Source organism: Mytilus trossulus, chromosome 1 (genome assembly GCF_036588685.1).
Source record: "Mytilus trossulus isolate FHL-02 chromosome 1, PNRI_Mtr1.1.1.hap1, whole genome shotgun sequence".
Taxonomy (NCBI): domain Eukaryota; kingdom Metazoa; phylum Mollusca; class Bivalvia; order Mytilida; family Mytilidae; genus Mytilus; species Mytilus trossulus.
In genome coordinates this window covers 71,724,278-71,734,006 of record NC_086373.1, presented here as the reverse complement: position 1 = coordinate 71,734,006, position 9,729 = coordinate 71,724,278, and the positions used below count along the sequence as shown (strand labels likewise).

The window sequence follows — 9,729 nt, the reverse complement described above, 5'->3', positions numbered from 1 at the left end:
CAAAATGTTATAAACAGACAAACATCTCTTCAAAAGGCACTAAAGCGATTGATTGAAATAAAACATATGCATGAATTTTAAAATCAGGAAAAATACTGCAGTAGAACAATAGAACACTAGTTTTTGGTATCTTATTTATCCTTTGTTTTGAAAATATTTTATTAAGAAGGTACACACAGGATACAAGTTTTCCTTGACAGCATAGGATTTCAAATGAATTTTTAGTCAATGTGAAAAAAGAATTATCTGTAGTTATAGAATCACACTTAAAGGAAAATAATGAATTCAAATGATATTGGTTTGGCACAATTGTGTAACTAATAATGATAATCTGAGCGTATCATTATGCTACAGTTATGAAACCATTAAAAATATCAGAATTTTGATTATACAAGTATCCTTCTGATCCGTGAATGTAATTAAATTACTGATCGATCTTTGATGGTTGTCATCATAACTCTTAACCCAACAGATCAGCTAAATAGTTATCAAAGGTACCAGGATTATATTTAAGTACGCCAGACGTGCGTTTCGTCTACACAAGACTCACCAGTGACGCTCATATCGAAATATTAAAAAGGCCAAACAAATATAAAGTTTAAGAGCATTGAGGATCCAAAATTCCAAAACTTTGTGCCAAATACGGCTAAGGAAATGTATGCCTGGAATAAAAAATCCTTAGTTTTTCGAAAATTCAAAGTTTTGTAAACAGGAAAAATGACCACATTATTGATATTCATGTCGAGGGAGTTCGTCAGAAATCAAGTTCACATCACAGATCATTCACCGTTCAGCCAAAGAATTGCATCGGGTTAAAAGTACTGTAGACAGACGTCTTTGTTGATATTTTGTTCAAGTGACAACTATTTTCCTTTCCTCGTGATTTATTGATTGATTGATTGTTGATGTTTTAACTCTACGACTAATCGCCATTTTTGGACTATATCGCGGCGGCCAGTTTTATTGTTGGAGGGAGCCGTAATTCCTGAAAAAACACCGACATTCTAAAGGAAAACTGACAACCCTATTCAATTAAGATTTCACTCACATAAGCGAGGTTCGAAATCAAAATCTCAGTGTTGACTGGCTAATAGTAACTACTTGGACGACTCGGCCACCGATGACCTTCCTCTTGTTTTAGCCGTAAGTCTAAATGGAACAAAAGGGATGGTATGCTGGTCTCCTGTTAATCGTTTTCAATATCAATATATAAAAATAATCTTTAAATTTCTTTTGTTACGTAGCTTTATCTAGAACACTTCAAGTCAAATATTGGAAGATTTGAAGCCAATTATGTATATATTCCTTACTACGTATTACTAATTGTACAAAGTCATATTTCTGCATTAAAGCTTTTCGTTTGTATTGTTTGATTTCACGATATGAATACCATGTGTGAAATAATAGTTATCAAAGGTACCAGGATTATTATCTAGTACGCCAAACGCGCGTTTCGTCTACATGCGACTCATCAGTGACGCTCATATTGAAATATTTATAAAACCAAACAAGTACAAAGTTGAAGAGCATTGAGGATCTAAAATTCCAAAAAGTTGTGCCAAATACGGCTAAGGTAATCTATGTCTAGAATAAGAACATCCTTAGTTTTTCGAAAATCTCAAAGTTTTGTATAAACAGTAAATTTGTAAAAATGACCACATTATTGATATTCATGTCAACACCGAAATGTTGACGATTGGGCTGGTGATACCCTCGGGGACGAAACGTCCACCAGCAGTGGCATCGACTCAGTGGTTTAAATAAATATCAAAGGTACCAGGATTATAATTAAGTACGAAATACATAAATGTAAATACATATTAACTTCTAAACTTATTCAAGTTGAAGTAATGAAAATGTTAAAAGATAAAATATGATTATTATATTACCAGATGACTCAATGCAAAAATATCGTAATTTTTAATAACACAATGTAAGTCTGTCATTTTGGAGATCTGCATCAAAAGACGTGCATTAGAACACTGAACAAATAACCTTAGGAGATACCAGTTCGTGCCTTCACGTCCATCACATTGCTTAGCAGTTTTGGCATCAATTGATACATTGTTTTATCAATACGTGGTTTTATATGCATACAGTATTTCCATTTGATATCATCACGTGGACATTTTCTATAATGATATAGAACAACATTGTGAGTTCTTAGTAGAATTCTGAAAAGGAAATAGTTGTGTAATGAATATTGATGTATATACTGTCTTTTCTGCAGCTTCATTTCATAATCTAAACGTTAAGCCTAAATGACAGATCCAGAAGATGTTATTTGGACGCATGGTGTTTTTATAGTGTTGTTTTAATTGTGTATACCATTGTTACATTAGATATATTTTGCCTAATAAAATACACTTTGTATAATCAGTATAAAGTGTGTTTTAACTATGGCTGTCTTACTGTTTTATCTGAGCGTCACTGATTGGTCTTATGTATATGAAAAGCGCGTCTGGCGTATCCAATTATAATCATGGTAAATGTACCTTTGATTACTATTTCACTATACGGTATGGACTTAAAACAACAATAACTTTTTTGGTTGGCATCGTTGTCAGATTTAACTTTACGTTTGTATGATTTTTGATGTAATTTGCGTTTTATGTCTGTGTTGTATATTGATACAGTTTTGGCATTTTTATCCTAATTATTGTGATATTAAAAAGTAAAAACACAAAAATACTGAACTCCGAGGAAAATTCAAAAAGGAAAATCAAAAATCAAAAGGCAAAATCAAAAGTCCAAACACATCAAACGAATGGATAACAACTGTCATATTCCTGACTTGGTACAGGCATTTTCTAATGTAGAAAATGGTGGATTGAACCTGGTTTTATAGCTAGCTAAACCTCTCACTTGTATGACAGTCGCACCAAATTCCATTACATTTTCAACGATGCATGAACAAAACAAACATACTCAAAGAGTAAAAATGTCTCATATAGGGGTACAACAGTCAATAGTGTGTTATCATCTTAATATCACTATATAAACAACAAATGTAACAAAGAAGCACAAAAAGGCATACATCAAATTTAACATTCTCATTTTGTTTGTCTTATACGGCTGAATTTATCTATGTAAAGTCTACCCATAAATGATAGAAGGTTTTCATTACTGGTGTAAAATAGCGTGTTTGAAATTCGCACAGGTAGACATAACAATAATTTTGTCGTATGACGGCATACATAAATGCAGACTAACGTAAAGTAGATATAACAAAAAACAGATTTAACAGTAAAAGTAATAATGATCAATAAAATAACCTTTCATGTCTGCTAGTGTTGCTCATCCAAATTTGTAGATAAAATGAATGTATGAATAATTGTCTATGATCTCTGAAAATCAATCCGTAATTTCATCTTGAAAAAAAATAACTGCTGTGTTTATCCTAATTCTAGTTAAATACAAAAACCATTATAATGACCCTTTTGTTGTTTTCAACAGTTAAAGGTGTAATGCCTTTTCACGTTTTCGTAAAGTACCCTTAGCTATATGTATATACAAAAAACACAAAATATTTCAAAATGTGTTATTTTATACGTCCCGTCATTACATATAAAGACAATTATAGAAAACGGGCGAATATATGGTTAATGTCATAGAAATCTAACTTCCAATTAGCTAAATGCACTATAATAAAACTTTCATTAAGGCTTGATCTTTGATTATTGGTTTTGAAAATCATAGGATTTAAGATACCACAAGTGAGTATTATATTTCATACACATCGAAACCTATACTGCACATACATGATATCGGTCGGTTGATTTAATTGTTTAAAGTTTTGCTTTATTTTCTATCCCTTCGGGTTACATTCGTTATCAAACGCTAATAGGTTAATACGAAATAAATATATTAAATGTAAAATAACATCCATTGAATTGGAATTCTAAACAATTGTCTTAATTGATACTTATTAGGCAACATCTCTATGAAATCTGTATCATGCGAATAGAGAAATTAATTCATATAAATGCTGAAAGCATATTTTCCTCAAACAGAAATAATAAAATATGTTGATGTCAAAAATGTCTAATTGATGATAACATTGATAAATTGTATGCGTTCCATACTCTAATGTTCCAAGGTTTGTGAAATGAGCTGTTGAAAAATATGGCATAAGGTAAACTTAATTGTATTTACACTAACAGATCTTTCGATCTTGAAAGAATCAGTATTTGCTTGCTTTAGTGGTATCTTTTCTTATTTTGCTTTTGATATTTAATGAATCATAATACGCAAAAACAAACGTAGGTAAACCCGCAAAAAGATTAAACCAAAAAAGAGCAACGAGAATGTGTTCCAAGTACAAAAATGCCCCATCCGCACTATCACTTATTTTCATTGGATCGTGAAAATGGGGAATTTTTTTTAGATTTGCATAAAAATTAGAAAGATCATACAATAGGGAACATGTGTACTAAGTTTCAAGTTTATTGGACTTCAACTTCATTAAAAGCTACCTGGACCAAACACTTTAACCTGAAGCAGGACAGACAGACGAACGGACCAACGGACGGACGTACAGACCAGAACACATAATGCCCATAAATGGGACATAAAAAAAACAAGGAAACACGAAACACTCAAAATAGCCGTACTTGTGATATCTGATAAGAACACGATTTTATCTTCAAGTGATTGCGTTATTTTAGATACAGTAAACTTCGATTCTAAAAGTTTTCTTATTTCATGGTTCATCTTATAATTTGACAGAAACAATATGTAATATTGTTGACACCTTGGAAGTAAAAATATTGTAGTTTTACTTAAATTTTACTTATATTCAACATTGCATCCATACTAAGAATATTTGACAACCGTTGAAACAGTTTCGAATGATATATGACAATGTTGTATGAAAGGTGTGTGTCACACCTGAAATAAACAAAAATATTTGAACATGAAAATAATAGATGGTTAAATATATTTTATGCAAAATATAATAAATAATATATGGGCCAAAATATACAATATATTAAATAAATATAGCTGAAATATTAGATACATGATAACATACTATGTTTGCTAGACAAGTTGCTAGAATAAATTTTATTGATATAATATATGGTGTATATGTTGTTTATTCTTGTTGTTATGGCAATGAAGGAAACAGCAGGGTTTTCTTTTTATCTATTCACAAGTTGTCTGTTAAATTATATATTAATGCTATCATATTGGTTTGTTTCAATTATTTGCTCACCTCAAAAGCTAACTAAACCTTCAAACAATATTTCAAAAACCAGTTATTGACATGATACGGTTTATTTTCTTCTAGTACACAAAGTATCTGTAGTATTATTTAGCATAGCATGTTAAAATATGCAACTGACAATTAGTTGATGTAATGTAAAATCATTTGAAATAACTTTATTATTTCACTGTCATAGAGTGTTGGTAGTGGGTCTAGACAGGAGCGTGCTTTCTCTAACAGGAATAGCTTGGCTTTGATATCTGCATGTGATGGTGGGTGGTTATGGTCTCTTGAAAATCTGTTAACTAGATTATTTGTGGTGTTTATGCTGTCAGTGCAGTCTATTTCAAACATACACGTTCCGCATCTTTGCCCTGTTTTCTGGTATTAACACAATATATGTAGCCTGAAACTGCTAGGTAGTGAACTCTGGCACGAGGAATTAGTTGAACTCTTACTTGTGGTTTGCCATTTGTTCAAAAATGGAATTTTGGATTGAATGGCTATATATATTATAACATGAGCTTAACTATGAAAAGTAGTTTTATAAAAATAGAATTCATTCATTCATTCATTCACATGTTTTGAAAAGATTGCCGAGTACTGTTACAAAGTTTAAATTTTGAACACTTGTAGATATGGGCATGGCTTGTGAACATTGTTTACATGTTTACATTGAATAGCAAATATGCTGAACACGAACAATGGTCCTCTATTTTTAAGCAAATGCACAAAATTTATTTACATGAATGTACATATTATACAATAAGCAATCACAGTATGTTTGCCATTATATAGATTTGATATTAAAAGCTTTTTGTAAGAAAACACTGTCAAACAACTAAACGTTCTACTAGTACTGTATCCAAACTGATCTGTGTCAATACTTGTTACTTTCATAAAATGTTAATATAAAAATGTTGCTGATTTGTGGTTTTCTTCTGTATAAATGATAAAACATTTATTTCTTAAAATAAAATAAATGTAAAAAGTTTACTATCGCCTATCATAAATATATTTTTTATATAATATAAAAACATACAGGAACAAATTTACTGTAAATTTTTAGAAAGACACCCTATTATTACTATACAAACAACCCAATAGTTAACAAAAATAAAAAGTTGGCTAAATGAGAATACATCATGCTGAAAAGTTGGATAAATGGGAAGTCACCCCTTGAACACCCAATGGTGGCCTTCTGCGGTTGTCGGCTCTTTGTTCTGGTCGTTATCTCTTTGACATATTCCCAATTTACATTTTTAATTTTATTATATAAATTTATTTAAAGTTTTACAGAATTCTAAGTTATCGTATGTGGTTTTTATCGGTTTGCGCTAGGATACCAAATAAAACCAAACCTATTCAAAGCTCAGTTTTATTTCTATCTTTTCAAATATGCAGAAGTTATTGTCGATCCGAAATGTTGATGAATACGGAAAAGTCAGGAGTATACGTTCTATTGTGTTGACCCCTCCACACCAAACACGTTTTTGTTTCTTTCCATTTTATTTTGAACTGAAGTTTATGCGTGCCTTATTTGATACATCATTCTGTATTGAAACTAATGATGTTTTGGAATCTTTTAAAATAAAAAGTATTACATGAGTAATATGAAATTATACTTTTAAGTGAGAATTAAGGACCACTCTTGTTCATATATAAGGTCTAACTTTTTTATTTGAAATAAAACGCAAACGTTGGAGAATTAAAGAATATTTTATAACTGAATGCAATAGTGAGACGTTTTCTCTCACTAAAGACCAAAAAATGCGTGTTCATATTATGTGTATTCAATATTGCAATGGGTAGCAGAAAATGATAGATTATCTCAATATTTCCTCAATTTAGAAACTAAGAATTGTTTCAATAAAACAATACCACTGCTAGTAAAACAATTGAAGTATATGTAGAAAACAAATATTTCCAGATTTTTATAGATTCAAAACGCTTTTATAAAGGTTTGTATAAAAAACGATACACTAGAAAATGTAGATCTCAATAAGGAAGTCTCATATTTATTTTCTAAATCTAACTAATAAAGGAATACCATTTAGGTAAAAAAAAATATATTCAGAATTGATAGAAGTTAAAAGAAATGAACATTAAGACTTTTTTCATAGATTAAGGAATATTTATTTTACAGTCAATCAACTTTGGGTATAATATGGGTAAAAATCAGTATTCAAAAAGGGGAATAATTACTTGTATGCCAAATTGAGGATAAACCAAGACAGTATATGAAAAACTGGCAACGTATAGGTCTCTTATATGTAAACTTGTGTTAAGCTGATTTTCAGAGCGATTGAAGACTATTTTTCACTTCTTATAAATTATGATAAAACCAGATTTATCTCAGTAAAATGCGTGTGTTGCAGGTTGCATTTCTGTAAAAATTGACAATGCAATTTTCCATAGGAACTCGTTTTACGGCTAATACTGTACCACTTTTACTATGAAGTTTTGAAAAAAAAACTATCCTAGAATTATTGAAAGTTCGTATGCACCACAATTTTTTTCATAGGTGAAAATAAAGGGCTGTGCGGCATATTTTCAACGTTTATATGCCCTGAACTTCTCAGATTTTAAACTAACACTAATTTTCTTAACTACCCCTACCTCGAATGAAAGGTTACCACAGATTTCAATGTAAACAATATGCACGTGTTTATTTACTGGTAATATTCCCAAGTTCTGTATCTGCGATATGGAACACAGAGAGCATAACTGGGAACCAGTTTGGAAACAAAATTCATTTTCTATGAATATTCAATTTCTCCCTAAAAGAGGCGTTTTGAGCAACAGCTGTATTTACAAAGTGCAACATGCAGTCATTAAATTTGTCCGAGTTTTATTTTCATGTACTTGTATTCGAACTGCTCTCTTCGCTTCTCTTTAGAATTCAAATCTTTGGAGTTTTTATGTATTCTTAATTTCTTAGTCATTTAAACAATTTAACATTATATATTTCATTCCTCTGATTACAATTTGAATCATATAATTGTCTATGAGATCAAAAGCTATGATGTAGTACCTGTATAAACAAGTATATATTCATCTATATTCATGCAAAAGCAAACCTTGGTAGAACACTGTGCAAAAACATTAGAATTTTCATGAATAAAAAAGTAAGAATAATATGTTTTATTTTTTCATGTACAACCAAACAAATAATATTTGCAAAGAAAATGGTTAAGGGGATAACCCAACAAAATTATATCATTAACCTTAATTTCAACACTAAATGGAAACAAAACCCAACCATATTAATTCCCCTTAATTGACGGATTGCAAATCATTTGGGATATTTGGTCAGTATAACAATTGTCCAAAATGGGTATGTGATATTCTGGCTAGAAATAATTGAAATTTATAAAATATATGAGTTGTGTTGTGTTGAATAATTTGCAGTTAATACACACTACTAAACTTTTGATAATATGGAACAATAAGGTAAAAAATATTACTTATGCCAGTTAAAAAATCATTGAACTTTTTCACATACTTATACTTATGTTTATAAGATACATTATCACACCTTGCAGTGTATGATTGATAGAACATAGCCTATACGATTTCTAGACATTGGTGTATTCAATTAACTTTCAATATTATTAAAATCTAGAAGCAAAACTTAAGTAAACTTTTAAGAGAAGAATACGTACCGATTATATCCCTTTTTAGGCTGGATTTCATGAGTGTTTATGCTTTGTGTTCTTTTTGGAATAAATATATTTTTATAGCGCTCAAATCGTGGAGGCGTCCCTTGTATGTATTTACTGGTTAATAACGGTTCTACTCCCGACACACCCCAATCCGTTATAAAGAAAGATACATTGAGAGTAAATGCAGCGGCCTGTGGATATGATGGTAATAATTCTGACTGAAATAAAGATAATGTAAATAAAAAACACTTCTAAACAAGACATTGTATATATTGATGGGTAATTGACTTTTCATGAGTCAAATACGTTATATATGGACTTTTTTCAAAATAACTGACAGTATAATTGCGATGCTTACTCAAACAATATCTAATATAATTCATTTAATCATGTATTTCAAATTTATTTCATTGTGCGGCAGCCTACTTGGAAAATAAAACCTGTATCTGAATAGGTTAGTATTTAAAAGGTTTTAAATTGTATCAGATATGTTGAAGCACACGTTTCTAGAAATATATAAAGAAACCAAAAACAATAGTCTTTAAATCATGGGAGCATAAAACAATTCAAACCATTATTTTCTAAATTGGTAAGGGTGTTGTTTTGCGACAAAAGATAATATGTGACATCACTCATTCATTGAGACTTATCTTGACAATGACACGAAACAACGGACAAAAACACGGGGCAATAGAACGATGACAAAAAGCAATATAAATCATATTCCATTTTCAGGCTCTTTAAATTTATTAGATTTGAGCATTCTGAAATAAACGAATAATAAATCATATGATCGTCAATACATGCATAGTCTTAATGAACAAATACAAACATTAAAAGATGATAACGCTTATGTGA

At 30.4% G+C, this 9,729-nt stretch overlaps 1 long non-coding RNA gene across 1 annotated transcript; it reads right to left on the bottom strand.

The window, feature by feature from the left end:
* Positions 1 to 1,905: 1,905 nt before the first annotated feature.
* On the bottom strand, positions 1,906 to 9,159 carry LOC134709892 (uncharacterized). Its single transcript, XR_010106072.1, has 2 exons — positions 8,872 to 9,159; positions 1,906 to 2,174 (listed from the first exon to the last, which is right to left on the bottom strand). It is a non-coding gene; the product is annotated as an uncharacterized LOC134709892 (long non-coding RNA).
* Positions 9,160 to 9,729: the final 570 nt, after the last annotated feature.